This window comes from Scophthalmus maximus, chromosome 16 (assembly GCF_022379125.1).
Source record: "Scophthalmus maximus strain ysfricsl-2021 chromosome 16, ASM2237912v1, whole genome shotgun sequence".
Taxonomy (NCBI): Eukaryota; Metazoa; Chordata; class Actinopteri; order Pleuronectiformes; family Scophthalmidae; genus Scophthalmus; species Scophthalmus maximus.
Window position 1 is genome coordinate 17697598 of NC_061530.1, and position 17403 is coordinate 17715000.

Below are 17403 nucleotides of genomic sequence, written 5' to 3' on the forward strand. Positions count from 1 at the left end.
CTGACTAGCTTGGGGACATTTTCAATATTAAAATAATCACCATGAACCTATTAAGAAGATGATAATTAATTGCAAACCTATTTCATAACAGATACCGAGGAATGTTCACAAGTCTTACGAAGCTTCACGGAGCCCCGACGTGTCTAATAAATGATTCAACATGTGCGGCGTTCTCCTCTTTGGTTCCAACTAAAATGTTTAGTCAACCCCTGGAGGAGCGGTTCAGTGAGTTCAGAGATATAAAAAGACACGTACCAGCCGCGCAAATATAGAGACCCGAGACGAACAGGTGAGGCGAGGGCCGAGAAAAGATGGAGAAATATCCATTTTTACAGCCACTTATCTATGAACGAACGTCAAAACGGTCAGTTGACATGGAATTTAATTTCCATATGTGTTTTATATCAGCAAGATACCGGACATGTTCTGGAGTCCGGTTTTCCTGAACTTTTTCTTGAGGGGTTGTTTACGTGAGAATGCAGACGTTGGGGTACGGTGCTCCGGACAGTTTTTCCAGAACTTTTCCTTCCAGGCCCCTCGTAGAATTTCAAGAATATGTCAGAGTGAGCTCATGTGAGAACTCAGGAAGAGAAATCCTGGGAAAATTCACAGGAAGCGAGTTGGTGACTTCAAAACAAAAACCGAATCATCGTCAGGTCCTGTTTGCTGTGCTATGTGGAAAGCAAACTTCGGAAAAAATGTTCGGACCAAATTTTCTGGACATTTTCGAGAGTTTATGTCTGAAAACAGCTTATGTAAAGTAGCACGAAGGCGAGAAGTGACAGGGGGAGGGGGGAAGATGAGACAGGGGCGTTAAAAGATTCATGTTGCTCTTTATACACGTCACACGAAATAAATTAGACGACGGTCCGTTTTTTTCTTCTTCGCCCCTTTTTCCATTGTGAAACAAACCATAATCACCTCTACGGCTAAATCCTTTTTCCCACAACCCCCCGCACATCACTGACCACTGCCCATTACTCTGCATAAAGGAGTGGGTCACTGCTGGCCGCTGTCCATTCAGGACACCCTGACCCCACCCCTCCCCCCCTCCCCTCCGGCGGGACAGCGGAGGACGACCTCGGCCTATTGTGGAGCCTTTGTGACGGTCTCCGGGAGCGAGGGAGCGGACCAGTGTGGCCACCGCGCCAGTGATTGACGCCGGCCGTGACCCCGGCAGCGGCCCGGCCCGAGCACTGCGCCCGACACGCAGCCGCAATTAGCCCCGAATTTGTCCCTTTGAGTGTCCTCCCTCGTCTGCCACAAAAGATGTGAACAGCGCAGGGAACATATTCCACGAGGAGTTCCAATCTCCTGTCATTTATATCTCCATCCTTCCCCCCTCTCCTACTTCCCGTCTGACATCCTTCCGTCCCTTTCCTTCTTCTGATCTCTCGTCCTTCTTCTTCCATCTTCTCTTTCTTATCTTGTTCTTCTTCCCTGTCTTTTGTCTTCCTCTGCTTCCTGTCATCCTTCTTCTGACTCTTCTCGTCTTCTTTCTTACTCGTCCTTCCGTCTTCAGCCTCCTGTCTTTCATTTTTACAAACTTCTTTCTAAATTATCTTTCACCTTTCTCCCTCTTCCTGTTATTTATGCTTCATTCTTTTCCTTCAACTTCCTAACTTTTTTTTCATCTTCCCCCTTTCTTCAGCCTTTTCACTTTGTCATTTTTTTCCTTCTTCATCTTATCTTCAACTTCTTGTGTTATGTCCTCCTCCTTTTCCATCTTCACCCTGTCTCTCCTCCTGTTCTTCCCCCTCTCCATTTCATTCCTTCCCTCCATCTTTTTCTAACTTTGTAGTCTCTTCTTCCTCCTCTCCTTGATTTCCTTCTTTTCCGATACTCCATCTTGCCTGTCTTTCTCTTTGGACTCCTCTTAAAAAAGGACTGTCCCTTCACAATTCCCACCTCTCTCTGAATATACTCAATCCACTGAGTGATGTCTTTCACACCTCCACCCCAAGAGAACTTCCTTGGGGGCATTTTTCTTCCCACGATATGCAATTTCCTTGTCATTTCCCGGTCTCGTATTCTCTGCACTACAGGAGGAGCTCCCGTCACCTCCTATCTGCTCCCGTCTCCTGTCCTGCAGAGAACTGTCACCACTCGTCCACTGAGCCACTAATGCCTCCCCTCTCTCTCTGTGTTTAAAGGAGTGATAACACGCCCTCCCAGCGGCCCGTCGCCGGGGCGGCTCCCCGAGCTCGCTCCGTACACGGCTGTGAAGTGACGGCGAAGCGCCGGGGACTGCCAACCAGCTTGTAGTTTACCTCTTCCCCCATTTCTCTCCTCGTCCTCACCCGCTCTCTCCCTCTCGCACCCTGTCATACCTACTGGCACCTTCATCAGGGGACACTTCAAAAAATAAACTCTTCCTCCTGCCCTCATTCTGCTTCATGGGAAGGGAAAAGAAAAAAGTACCTCACCAGAGCCACTGGGGGTGTTCGGTCGTGTAAGGAGGCTTTGACTGGGGAAAGAACATCATCTATAAAAAGAACGGGGCACACTTCTCTTAATGAAGAGAATCTGCTGGGAAACGAGTACATGCCTTCTGCCTCAGGCAAACAGTAACGTGTCCCGTGGCGAATCTGCTTTTTCATTTGTAAAGAAATCTGACGCTGAGGCTCACACACACAAAAAAAATAAATCAATATGCAGGTATTGCGTACAAGTTATTTGGGAGACGGTATTTTTTGATTTGCTCGTCCGCGTGTTTTTCTGCATCACATGTTCTGTCAGCATGAGGATACACAAATGCGTATCTCCGTGCAACTTGTCTGACAACGGGAGGATATATTCAATAATGTATTTTTGGCAGCCGGTTGCCATATACGTAGCGATGAATGAGAGAAGACGCCAGAAAGCCTGATGGGTTAACAAAGCAGATTTCAAGGGGAGGCACTTTGGTGGTGTCAATTTTCAATTTTCCATAACAATGAAGTTTCAGAACTGTTAATACTGAAATTGCATTGAGGTTTTTATAATTTTTAAAATATTTTTATGTAAATAGCTGTTTCTTTTCCCCATTAATTGACGTATCGCTCTGTTGTGTTGCTGCTGCACCGTACGTTCTCCCAGTGGACGAGCCAAGAGATCCCTCATGTTGTGCAACATCCAAATCCACGTCGAGGATCCGGAAGGTTTGACATGACGGATTGAACCGAGCGTGGACTCTACGTGCCCTCACTCGACCCTCTATTGGCTAAATGTCCAACAACGCGTCCCGGGCCGCTCTCCGAGGGCCGCAGACCACACACAGCACGATAAGAAATCTTGCCGTGCCTCGGATTTTACCGTCTCCTCTTCCATCAGCCTCTTACCTGCATCTCTGTGGTATCCGAGTGTCAAAAGCCCGGTTTCCCTGCGGCGGCAGGAGATGGCGATTTATTGAGCAGGATCTTGTGGCGGGGGGGCGACGCCTTGCTCACATCAACAGCTGGCTTTTTTATTTAGAACTGCCAGTAGGCAGCTCGACCTCTCATCTTCCCTTTTCCTATACGCTCACAATAATGTCCTCCAAACAGACTTAGCTGAACCTTGAATATTGTTTTCACGAATGAACAAAATCTGAAGTGAACTCATAATTTGACTGTTCTGTTCTGGCAGCAATTCATTATTAGTTTACTACAGCTTGCTGTTTCTTTCATCTATGCAAATTCACTTGTTGATGAGATATTTATCTTCCAAGCTGTTGGGGGTCCTGGTTGGAATCTGCAGGGCAAGAGGAGCAGCTATAGGCCCCATGGGGTGCAGAAGAGAATGCCCCCCCCCCCCCCCCCATCCCTCAGGTCACAGATTGAATCTCTTATCTGAACATGCGACCACACACACACACACACGCCTGTTGATCACCGTGCTACTGGTTGATTCTGATTTAACAAATTTATCACCATGTACGCTATAAATGACGACAATTCACATGTCACATGTCACGCGTACATTCTGCAGATTACACAATATGCGTGAGAATATTTTTGGAGATACTGTCATCGGAGCCAGTTCTAGATCCACGAGGTACATCTGGTTTGACAGTGTGTGGTTCGGCGAACATATGCAGGGGCTCATTGACGGTGCTATGGAGATGCAAATGACTCACAATACAAAAGTATGCAAAATAAAAATGTGTAAATGCATAAGCAGTATAAATTTGCAAGTGTTGCATATGACTGGCATCATCTGACCTTTCATGCCAAGTCACGGGGGAGTGAGTGTGTGTGTGTGTGTGTGTGTGTGACACATGGTCCTGTGGCACGACCTCGGCATCAACTGGGGATTCCTTTGCCGAGTGAAAAACAAAACAATCAATCCAAGCCCCCGTAAAATCCAATCTCATATTTGCCCCCACAATGAAGATCACAGGAGAGACAAAGGACTAACGGAGGCATATGAAGAAGGGGCATGGGCATCTCCGAGGGTCCCCCCACTCAGTGTGACATCCTTTCTAATGATCGGCGCGGCAGATGGCGAGAGATAAGACGCACATATGTGCCCCGCCGCGCATCTCGGGGGCTCGGGGGCTCGTGACGCCGTCACCAGCTTGCACCTTTCGCTCTGTTGGTTGGCTTCTGAGTTTATCTGCAGGATTACACCCCGTCAGGCTACAACATGAGAACATTTTCACTATCTTGTACCATCAGAACCAACTACCAAGCCTTCGACGTTCATCGCTTCGAGAAACTTTAATACTGGCGTAACAATTGGCAAAAAAAGAAAAAGCATTTCAGGCTCTGGGAAATCAAAAAACAGATTTATAAAATGGCAAAAACCGCAATGTATGGAATCAACTTCAACTGACAATCAAAAAAAATATATTAATCAACGCGTTTGATCTTTAACTAATTCTCAATTTAATCTATCAAATAAAAGTGAGTTGTTGGTTGCAGCATCCTCAAATATGAGGATGTGCTGTTTTTTCTCTACGTTATATCATTAAATTGAACAATCCTGTGTTTTGGAACGACTGGTCAGACATAAAAAAAGTATTGATCTATTTATACAACCATCTGACATTTTATAGACTGAATTATTGATTATTCTTATTGCTATGTAAGAAAAAGGAGCTTTTAGCTGCAGCCCTAGAATCAAGATGTTGATGACATTTCCTCAAAATGTTGTTGTTAACATTATTTGGTCTCTGATGAGGAGAACTGATATTAGTGTAAAGGGACGAAAGTCAATAGACAGACATCTTTTAATCCATAACTTGAAATGTGCTTGTCAGTGTTTCAGGACACACACACACACACACACACACACACACACACACACACACACACACACAGACAGCAAGCACACGGAGCGAGAGACTGATTTGTTTTTCGAAACCCGATTCCTCCTTTTTCTTTTCCCGGGAGAATCTCTGCAGCACTTTTGGCGAGAAGGAGGTCGAGCGATCGAGAGAGAGAGAGAGAGAGATCATCGCTGCTGAGGAGGAGTTGGGTGTAGAAAAATGTGTGGAAGGAATGTCTTTGAATGGGGAGGAGGGTGGCAGAGAAGAAGAAGAAGATCCATCGGGGGGACAGTGGATACACATTCAAATCCCTGCACCTGTCCCCCCTCTCTCCTGGCGTCCCTCCGCCGCCAGGAGAACGGCAGACGGGGCCTGGGGAGCGCGGGGGTAAACCCTGCCAAGCCCCCACACTAAACCCCCGACCCCCCCCGTATACCACACACACACACACACACACTGAGTGGCAGCTCCATCTGCGTCAACAGCGCACCCCTTGACATTCCGACGGTGAGAGAGATACGGAGGTGTCATCTCACCTGGTTTTCGGCTGTGTGGCAGAGCACAGGACAGTAGGGGAGCGGAGCGGCTGTCCACAATATTTGTTTAGCTGCTCGAGGCATCGGTGACGTCTCGATTTACCCAACTGTTGCAGAGCCTGCAAGTCAGGCTGCGGGTGGGAGTGAAATATGAAAAACATTTCTGTGTGAGTCCGTTCCTTTTTGCCTGGCGTTTTCGATCACTGACAATCGCACAATTTTTGTGTATAGGGCTGCAAACATGTCTCCAGATATTACAAAAAACTGAAGCACACGAGGTGAGGGGAGTTGAGTGTTAAGAGAGACACTCAACGGGCAGTTAAGAGAAACTCTATCCATCCATCTATCTGTCCGTCCATTAGCCATGACGCTTTCCCTCTGAGGGGTCACGGAGGGCGGACGTGGAGCCAATCCGAAGCTCACATTTGGCGAGAGGTGGGGGTTCACCCTGGACAGGTCGCCAGCGTATCGTAGGGGCTGACACATGAGCTGTTTTTACACTTGCACTGGCGTCTGGGAGCTCGTTTAAATTTGCTCGAATTTGCCAGATACGGCCTGGATCCCCTCCACTGGGAAGTGGTTTCCCTCCGGCAGAAAACTTGCTGGTCCAATCACAACCGATTATCTGATAATTGGGCGGGGTTTATACCATGACACGGACTGAAGCGACTTTTGTAAACAACCAAGGCTGCCACGGAGCATTCGACTAAAAGTACTGAAAATCTTTGACTTTCTCCCACAAAAACGGCAACACTCGTTGTGGAATCATCATCCCAGACATCTCCGCTATGCACGCTGTAGTCTGTTGACATTTTCCCAGACCATTACGACGGGCTAGCTCACATCCGCACCTTCGGGCAATTTAGAGTCTCCAACTTAACCTGACCTGTATGTCTTTGGACTGGAGAAAACCCACGTAGGATCAGGGAAAACAAATGTGCAAATGCACAGGCAAAATGGCCGCCATCCAGTCTCCAGGTTCGAACCCAGAACCTTCTAGCTGTGAGGCGACGATAAGAAAGTAGAGGAGACATTAAAGTTGTTTACAGACATGAACTCCGGAATACGTCTTGGAATTTTGGACCGCACATCTTCCACACTTTTCCTGCAGGACGACTGAAAGCAGCTCAATAGACTTTATTCACCCCACGTGTACAGCGTGTGACGATATTTCTGCTGTAATCTCAACGTCAACAGTTTCATAACAGTTTTTTTCACAGTAATTTTCCACTATTAACTCAAACTATACTTAGGGTTCAGATAACTGGCGTGGTTGTCATGGCACCGTATTAGGATCCTCTCCTCTACAGCGCAGGGTTTTTTTTTCCTCTAAGACGTCGTCTCTCTGCCCGGCCCCCTACCCCCCAATTTATAGGCACAAGCTCTCCCGAGTGCCCCCGTCTTGTCACAGTGAGCTTATAGTCTGAGGGCTGAGAAGACACAGATGGGAGCTGGAGTCTACACCCAACACACTGTGCCCCTTTAGTTACCGCACAACGAAAAAAAAAAAGGTGCAGTCCAGCTTTAACGCCTCGTATTTGCTCCTGCATGTATTGATCTGTTTGTTTTTTTATTTACTTCCAGCTCGATTCCTAATCTCACCTCCTCCTGTTCTCACTCTGCTTCCTGGCCCAGGCACCCAGGGATCCTTCTCTCTCCCACCTTCTCTCTCTCTCTCTCTCTCTCTCCCTCGGTTTTAATAATTCATGAATGTTCGGGCTGCTGCCGTAATCCTGACTGACACTAAAAGTCTGTCTAGATTTAGCGTCATGAAATTTTCATCCGTAAATGTACAGTCGGGGCGACGTCTTTTCGCCTCCCTCTCCTCTCGTTTTAAGGGGCACTCTCTGGCTTTTACGGGGAATCTTTCTCTCTCTGCAAGTTTGCCAGGCTATAGCCTCATTCCCTCACTCACATGCATGAGCAGGGACATACACGGGCGTGCACACAGCGACAGGTAACACACACACACACACACACACACACACACACACACACACACACACACACACACACACACACACACACACACACACACACACACACACACACACACACACACACACACACACACACACACACACACACACACACACACACACACACACACACACACACACACACACACACTTTACAGAGGGATTATGGTAAACAGGGACTCGGAGAGAATGAGCGAGGCGGCTCACACTGACATTCCTCCACTCCGCTCCGTCTTGACGGGGCTATTTACCGAGTTTACATCTGGACTCATTTGCTCGCCTGTGCAGCAGCTGAGCAGAGGCGTGGACCTCGAGAGTACAAAGTGACTTACAGTGTCGACGTTCCCCGGAGGAAATGATCATCTTTGCAGTGTGTCAGCGATGATGCTCGCCTAGTTCACGCTAGTTCCACTCGCCGGCAAATTTTGACAATCGGCGTTCAATCGGCAATCGCTTAGCGTGAACTCTTCAAATTCGAGAGGCTCGACGACGCATCACCGACTACGACTAGTAGTCGTCATCTGTGAGCAGGAGGACACAGAAGAGCAGGAGGAGTCGTGTAACTGTATCTTAATCGGGGTGAGCGTAATCAAATTAGCAAACGAGTAAAAGAATATGCAAATTGCGGACTGAGATTTGCAAACCAGCTGCAAGGGGAGTCGAGCGCGATTGGCAAGGTCGGACGACGACAGAGCCGCAGAAGCTTTTGTATTTATATTGTGGAGACCAGTCGAGTTTCTCGTCCTGAAATATCTTATAGTGCTTGACCCCTCCCCGTCGCCAGTGAGTCGTGAGGTATGACCTCTCGACCACGGCAAGACTCCCGATCAAAAGACACGTATGGATGCTCAGCGATCCGGCAACTTTGAAAGTTGTCTCGCCTGAACTTGAGCAGTTACAAATGTCCTTTACAAGTGTCTGAAGGGCAGAGCTGTCCCAAATGTTTCACATGTCTAACATTATTTCACAACCATGTTTACTGTTTGCAGTGGTGAAGGGCCACAATCACACGCTTGTTCCTGAAATTTACATCATGTCGGTCGTTGTTTCTGGCAGGAAGGATCTTCCTACGTTATTGCTCCACGGTCAAGGTTACGAAACGGTGATGTAGGACGATTCCGCCAAAGGGGAAAAGTTTCGAAGAAGCCGTCGTCGTGACACGCACATTGCCTCAAACCAGACACTTGTATAAAGGGATGAGATTTAAACTCCACGGCACATCCTTTACAATTCATGACTCCGTACTATTGTTCAAACCAGAGCTGTTTCTATAATTTCACAGCAGGAACAACGACTCCCCCCGTTTTTGTTGATTTTGTCTTTTTTCCCATTAAAAATGCATTGATGGTTTTAGGGAGTAATCAGTCGATAAGACGCTCCGGAGCTTTTAGCCCCTTCACCGTTAATTCTCCCTGGTAAGAAAGAGCTGGAGCCCGCAGGGAGCAAGTTGATGAACTCTCAATGCTCATCGACGGGCATTCATCGCCACGGTATTAATAGCCCTCTTATCGTGGAGGGGAGGGGGAGGGAAAAAGGGCCTCTTTAATTGGCTGCCGGGGTTAATTTCACTCTGTAGAACTCGCCGGTATCAAAAGCAGGAGAGACGGAACGATAACTCTGCGATGACAGCGATGTTTCTAATTACCACCCACCTCTGCCTCCATCACTTCCACCCCCCTCCTCTCCATCTCCTGCCTTCCTCCCCACCAGGCGTTCACTTCGAGAGGGGATAAGTCGACCCGTAGAGAGAGTGGCGACCACAATGTGGAAGAGCACCACTCTACACTAATGGACAGAATGTGGCAGAGCGAGAGGGGGAAAGGGTTTGCAGACTCTCCTCCAACCCCCCCCCCCCCATTTCCCACTCCTCCTCCTCTTTTCTTTTTCTTTTTTTCTTAGCATTTTCTTTAATGTCTCTCTTTTTAAGCACTTCTCATACTATCCACTTCACGAGGCACCTCCTCCGCCACATCTTCTCACCCTTGTAAACTCGATGCACTCTCTCGCAGCGGTAAAATATGCATGGAAACATTATCCTTTTTTTTCTTCTTCTACTTCTTCTTTTAAGCCCGAGACACATTTTATGCAGGTTACAATTCGACCCGCTGACACCTATAAAAAAAAAAAAAAGATCACCCAGACTTTTGCTATCTCCCCTTCACCTCTCTGGCCCTGCTGGACGACAAGCCAATGGAAACTGGCCATTTGCTTTTATTGGCAACCATTAAAAAGGGACATGGTCTTCAGGGGCAATGAGGTTAGTATATCGTCCTCTGTGTCCCCTCAAAGATTTCTGCTGGACCGTCCCAATTCTTATATCTTCTTGTCTACATTAGCTTTTTTCTATTCTTTAATGACACAATATTTCGAATTTATACTATTTCTTGGATCCTAAAAAACAGCATGTTGAACATCTTGCAGGCTCCAAAAGAAAATTCAACTTTGCTAGTTTAGTAACATCAATTACCAGGGAAGGGAATTGAAAGATTTGCCGAAATCTTCTTTTTTTCTTCTGATTGTGAGTTCATTAGGAAAATATTCAAATAGGGCTGCAAGTAATTATTATTTTCATATTTGATTAATTTGTTGTTTGATCCATAAAAGGGTAAAAAACTAAAGAAAATATGATGTTTTGTTCTGTCCACAAAGATATTCAGTTTACTGTCGTAGAGGAGCAAAGAAACCAGATAAATAGTCACATATAAGCTGAAATCAGAAAATTAAAAAAAAAAAAACTGCTTAAACCGATCAATCGATTATCAAAATTCTAATTTAAGTAGTCGATTACAAATCGATGAATCGTCTCAGCTCTATGTTCAACGATGGACGCAAGGAGACGTCAAAGAAAATAATCATTAGAATCAATTCATAGAAACGTTTTCTCATTTTCAATTCAGAAAATCTTTAACAGAACCACCGGCCTGTTAAATCCTAACTGACACTTTTCACCAGTCGCTCCGTTTCCTATCACCGAGGAAGCCCCAATTCAATTTTTCCTCAGCTGTCACACTCACGTATGCACAGTGACATGATTTGATTCCCTGTGATGCGGATACTATCAAAAGCACGACAGTCAAATGCAGAATCCCCATCTCTTCCCTTTATCTTTGGTCTTTGAACAAGTGTGAAGAAGCCGTTGCCACCAAGACAAAAAAAGAAAATGATCCAGGCTGGATAAATTTAGTCGGGTGAACTATCCGTGACTCCCATCACTTGCTCAGAACGGTAACTAACGACACAGTGGGATGAGGAGAGTGGTCCTTTTATCTGCGCGTTGGAAAACACTGCCTCCAGTGTCTGCGCAGTTATAATTGGCGGGTGGAAGCGTCGGGCGGCAGAAAGATGGTGGACGGTAGAGGAAAAAGGAGGAGGAAATGAAAATCAGTGCAATGTAATGAAGTGATCGCGTGTTTCCATACGACTTGTTGATGACATGCGTGTCTCCTACAGCAAGAAAGAGAGAAAATACTCCATTAGAATTCAATTCCCTTGGGACGAATCAGAGGTCGCACGGTGGACGAGACGTTAAATACAGGTATGACTCGTCGTAGGTGGGAGGCTGCTCAATGACTCGAGCTAATGTGTTCATTTCATTCCCGTCGTTCACGGTGCATTGATGGCATGCGGCCAGATAGTTTGTGTGTCTGACTATGTGTGTGTGTGTGTGTGTGTGTTGTTAGCGGAAACAATGACAAACACACACTCACTCGCACACTTAGGGGGGCCCTGGCCCCCATTTGTGGAGGATGACGCTCATGCAGGGCAATCTCCGCAGACAGATGTCAGTGCCTTATTAAAGAAGATGCCTGGCAGCCGCTCGGGGAGGGGGGGGGGGAGAGGGCTATGAATAAATTTATTACACTAATGTACTGACCTCAAAACTGTAAGTGACGTTCAAAACGCCGCAGCAATGCAGGCAATTGATGTAATAGTCATTAGGGAGAGGAGGAGGAGGAGGAGGTGGAGGAGGGGGGGAAATATATGCGGGAAAAATTGCCTCACCCTGTGATACGTCTCCTTTCTTTTCTCATTGACCATCTCACTATACGACGGCGCTGCCACTGCGTCTCCGGAGAGAGAAAACCCCCAAATGGGGCCTCCCCCCGGGTTTCCATGCCAGGACTCGGAAGGCCACGGTGGCTGAGGAGTTTCCACCACCTCCATCACCAGCAGCAAAAAAACACCTCAAACAGCGTCGCCACCGCCGGGACGGAGGAACGCTATAGGGCAGCTCTCACCCGGGGGCCGTGATTAGGGGCCGCGCGAGTGGGCCGCCGGTCATCGACCAAGAGCAATGGCTTCCAGAGCTAGAGAGAGCGGTAGCTATTGACAGTGCAGAGCGCCGGAGGCGTCGTTACCGCTGAGGTCTGAATGTGACATCACCGAAAAACAAGGATGAAATGTTTTGGGGGGTTTTTCCGCTGTTCTCCCCGAGGCAGAGGCAGCGGTGTACGGCGATGCCAGCGCGGTCGCATGTGTGCCCGCCCTCTCAGAGACATGCCAACGTTTTTTTTTTCCTCCCCCTTTTCTTTGATGCACAGAAGCACACAACATGCGACCACAGGCAGCTTTGTCAAAGAGGAGAAATACCTTTTCAGAAAAAAAAATAAAAGCCACACTGTCTGCTACATCCACAATAACACATTGTTTCTTTTTAAAGCGCAGAAGTTTGGAAACACCGCTCGACGCTGCGACGACGCATTCGCCCACATTCGCTTCCTGATTGGTTCTCATCGATCACGACTCGACTACCAGCGGCGAAGGCGAAACGTTTTTTAACACTTAATTTAAGTACTAGTTCCAAGAGAAAAAAACCCTGCTCTTACTTTTAACCATACTCTACCGACAGAAGAGTAGACAATCTGCTTCCTGTTTACACCGGCACACACACATGCCAGGTGTACGAGGATGGTCACGTGATATCCTGTAGGTTTTCAGGTGTGTTGCTATGGACGACGATTCAAACCGATGCCGTCTTAAAACTAAAACTTGGTAGTTTGGATCATGTGGCCTTAAAAGCCCCCCAGACACCACGCTCCGTCTTCCAAAATCTCCCCTCGAATGATTTTCATTTTCCTTTTTCTGTCGAACCCCTGATGACAGGGGTGATAAGCATTTGGCACGAACGTCACTGAAGCTGAAACGATGCGCGTCGAAATACAGAAACTCTTTTTTAGATTTATTTCTACCCCCTATCACCAACAAAGTGACAGCCCACGTCCCCCGTCTCTCTGCTCGTCTCCCTGCCCGTCTCTCTGCCTCCCGCTCGCTCACAAAACTTCTCACCCACACATTTCATGCCAGCAACTGGGCCGGGCCGGGACGCCCCCCCCGCCCGCCCGCTGACTCCCTGTGAGATATTGTATCATCTGTAAGAGAAATGCTAAAAACCATTATGAAGACCCATTTCTTCGGCAGGGACCCTAATGTTAATAATAACAACGCATTAGCGTCGGCACCATGATACTCGCTCACAGACCTGCGCCGGGCTCGTCTGACGAAAGGAGGATTTTTCTTCCTACTTTTCTTCATCATCAGATCGGAAATTGAAGCCATCCGTCTGTGGGGATGGAGGTGGTGGGGGGGGGGGGGGGGGGGGGGCTTCGTCTTCCAGCAGGGACAGACCAATTGTCCCTGATGATACCACCGGGTTGCCAGATCTCTCCCCCTCCCTCCGCCAAGTCAATTATTGATGGCCATCAGTCGGCGTGTGTCTGACCACATTTAAGTGTCTCAGCAGGAGGGGGGGGTAGCAGTAATCAAAACACACACACACACACACACACACACACACACACACACACACACACACACACACACACACACACACACACACACACACACACACACACACACACACACACACACACACACACACACACACACACACACACACACACACACACACACACACACACACACACACACAGTCCCCCGCCCCGTCATCAAGTGTGCATCGGCACATTGAAACTGGCAGCCACAAGTGATGTGTTCATGCAAACAAATACACACACACGGATACAGGAGGCGCCGCGCCCAGCGCCGCGTTCACTGACACACTTCCACTGTACTCAAAGCTCGATGTCGTTGTCGTTTGACGTCGACCTAAAAAATAAATCCTGTAAGGAAACTTAACTTTCTGCCAAAGACTGCACAGAAGTCAGTGTGTGTGTTCCCGGCAGCTGCCTTAATGCAAATATATTCAAGAGGATATACGAGTTTAAATGATTTGTTTGACTAATTTGACTGATGCATCGTGGCGTTTCATTGCTGCTCCCCACCTTGTTTTCTTTTTATTCATAGATGCGTTTCATCTAATCCATGTCGAGGGCCTTTCACATACTGCGAACGCAGCAGAGGATTGTCCGCGTTCACACGTACAGGAACATTTCTGGAAGATTCTGTGGCGTCTGCCTAGAGCATGGTGATAATACTGACGTGGAAAACCAGCTGTTTTTTGTTTACAGACATCAACACGCCCACTTGCTCGCTGCGAATATTCAGAATATTTTCCCGCTGCATTCACACAAGGACTCGCATGTAATCTGACGAGGGCGCTGGCAGGAGATGTTCCGGAAAAATGTTTTAAGCAACATTTGCAGACATTTGCATTCTCGCGTACAGTTTCAGGAAAATATACAGACTCAAGCACATGTCTGCAAGCGAAATGTGTGTCTGAACCAGGGAGCTTTGCTGCTTCCAGCTTCCTCTGGTAACAGAGACACATGTACAGAGTGGGCGGGGGCTTCGTGTGACCAGCTGGAGAGGGTTTACACTCGTGCAGCACACAATGCTCCTGTCAAATATCCTGTCATGGGACGGGAAGAGACATCAGGCAAACACCAATCTGCATTCATAACGGAGAGGAGATGACAGACTGAGCTCCGTTGTAACTCAGCCCGTTCCTCTTCCGAGGGCACGCAAGCACAAATTGATCCCGGTAGCTCGGTTTTCAATCGCCTGCCGTTTTACCGTCAGTGACGAATACAACGTGATACCAGAGGTTCCTGTTGGGAGCAGGTTATCTGAACTCAAAGTCGTCCTTCTGGAAGGAAAAGTGCCAGGGCGAAAGAGAGAACAAGTCAAAACCTGATCTCGTCTCGGATGAAGGCGGCGGAGGTGAGGTGTAAATGACTGATCTGAGGGGAGCAGAACTGATAGGGCTGCGACCCGACACGCCGCCTTTGTTTAACCGATCATTACCCCCGCCCCCCCCCGTGTAAAGCAGCGCGGGCTACTCCTCAGGTGCGTCGACTAATCTCCCTTTTATACCTGCGGTGATAAGATAGACTCCCTCTTGATCCCTGCGTTTCCTCCCGCCGCAACATCTCTGGGGCTCAGCCTGTCGCAGCATGTCTGACATCTGTCAGACAGGGGAAACAGTGCACAGGGAGGGAGGGGAGGGGGGGGAGCATGATCCAATGAGGCCCCCAGATGTACAGCGGAGTCTGCCTTAAATCCTCCTGAAATCAGTTTCCGCCGACTCGTTCGCGTGTGTTTTTATGATCTAATTTCGGATTTCAGTTCAGTATCTGACAGGAAGAAAAAATGGAATATACAAAAAAAGTCCTCTGAAAAGTGACTTAATGTATTTTTCAGTCGAGCAGTAGCTCACGTTCTGATGTCTGCTGCTGTTCTGAAGACTGTGGGGAATTCCGCTGAGACAATCCTGCCTTTTAAGATCCTCGCTTTATCTTCCTTTCTCATCTTATTCCAATGACACACATATTTATATATATATATATATATATATATATATTTATATATATATATATATATGCACGTCTAGATTTACTGCATCCTAAATCTATTTTTTGAGGAGCCTCATTTATTCTCGTGCCAATGTCCCCGACCCTATCAAATAATCTAGGATGAAAGGATGATGTGGATTCAGTCTGTTCTCACAGGAAGCCAAAAATAAGAAATGGCATATACGCACAATAATGGAATATGTCACTGATTTAACAAGGCGACGTGATCGGCCAAACAGATCCACCACAGTCCAGCAGAACGAGCTTGAAGGTTCGTTGACCTAAATTATGAGAAATACATATATTTGATTTTGATTTTTTGCAACTTAGCTTTTGTGGTGTCTGTTGTTGCAGAAATGTCAGATTTCAACCTCCACCTAAATATCATAGGAATAAAAAATGTAAAAAGATGTTTTTGTAATTCTTTTTAAAGAGATGTAAGTGCGCTCAGACCCAACGCAAAGTGTAATTTTTCGCACAATCACACAATTCAATGCAAAGAAGTGAGTCGCGGCGCGAATTACGCAAAAATTTTGCATCGCCCACTCGAGCTGAAATACCTGAACTCACTGAACGATCCTGCGACCAAACTCATGTGACTCACGCGATGCGAAAAAATTCCCCAAAACACCAAAGCACCAAAACAGAGAGAGAACACTGACAACTGCTTGACGTGCCACAAAATTAACCAACAGCCATATTGTTCCCACGTGAATGTCAAATATAACTAACCCCCAAGAGATTGATAACTCAAAACCTGGGACTAAAAATATACAGTACATGCAGGGATGTTTATTTTTTCCCTCCATATAATTCTGGTCAACTCAAGGTGAACACGTGCAGATTAAATAAAGGAACAAAGGTCCAAAGTTCAATAATCTTACATGTGAAACCGTCCACCATTTCCTGCTTTAAGCGAGGCTCCATGTCGAGCTCAAAAAGAAGAGCCGCTAAATTTTTAATGGCCCCGTGTGGAGCGCTGGGAGAAGGGGTCTGCACCAGGAGGAGGAGGAGGAGGAGGAGGAGGCGAGCGGGAAGAGTCGATGCAGGGTTTGCGTGTCAAGCGCTGCCAGGTGTCTGCTCCCGTTCCCCAAAGCCGCCGCCGCAGCAGCAGCAGCCACCTGTACGCCGTCACAGCCCCGGCCAGGCAGCCGCGATGACAATAAGACATCATCTGCTAATGCTACAATTACCCGCTGTCATTCTGCCGAGCCCCCCTGTTTAATTACACAAACCGTTTCTCTTCCAAGATGGCCCCCGCTTGGCCGCCGGCCCGGAGATCCATCGCCCCGGTAACTTATCGCGTCTGTCGGATCTACGAAACAGGTTAATGGGGTTATAGTCGCGAGTTAATAATACAGGTGGCTCGGATTCAAAAGGGGTTGGACGAGCTGCGGTGCCAGGGGAACATGCTCCACTTCAACCTGCCAAGCCGGGGCTTTTTGTTTTGGCTTTTTTCTTTTTTTCTTCCCATCATTCACACCACATCCTGTTTGTCTTCCTCTGCGCTGTGCGTCTGTCAGTGCTCCAGCTGAGCAATTATCCCGCTCCAGACCTGTAAATATCAGCCGTGATCTCCGATGAGGAGCAAGTCGCTACCTGTGTGTGGACTGGGAACAGAACACACACACGCGCGCGCTGCTTCGCTTCAATGGATTCCTGATTCCTCGTCTCGCTGTTTACTCTGAGCAACACAATTTTCCATTGGGGTTAAGTGGCGCCGCACCACCTCCCCGGCCCCACGAGTGGGAATTAGCCGATATTTTCCAACTGGCAGCGTCTCCGGCTGCATCTGTGTCCTTGTTTGGACATCATCATCATCATCAGCGTCGTCGTCGTCATCACTATCATCACGGCCTGTTGTGCCAGAATCCATTCTTTGTCCGCGTGTAAACACAGTTGCCACG

The 17403-nt window shown here is 47.6% G+C and overlaps 2 long non-coding RNA genes across 2 annotated transcripts in view; one reads left to right on the plus strand and one right to left on the minus strand.

Moving 5' to 3' along the window:
- Window positions 1-17403, minus strand: part of LOC118287364 — a 102606-nt gene that overhangs the window by 82787 nt on the left and 2416 nt on the right. The window lies entirely within an intron of this gene.
- LOC118287365 overlaps window positions 11683-17403 on the plus strand; it is a 9365-nt gene continuing 3644 nt past the window's right edge. The window contains exon 1 of the long non-coding RNA XR_004785645.2: window positions 11683-11705. This is a non-coding gene — a long non-coding RNA (uncharacterized LOC118287365). The remainder of the gene's footprint in view (window positions 11706-17403) is intronic.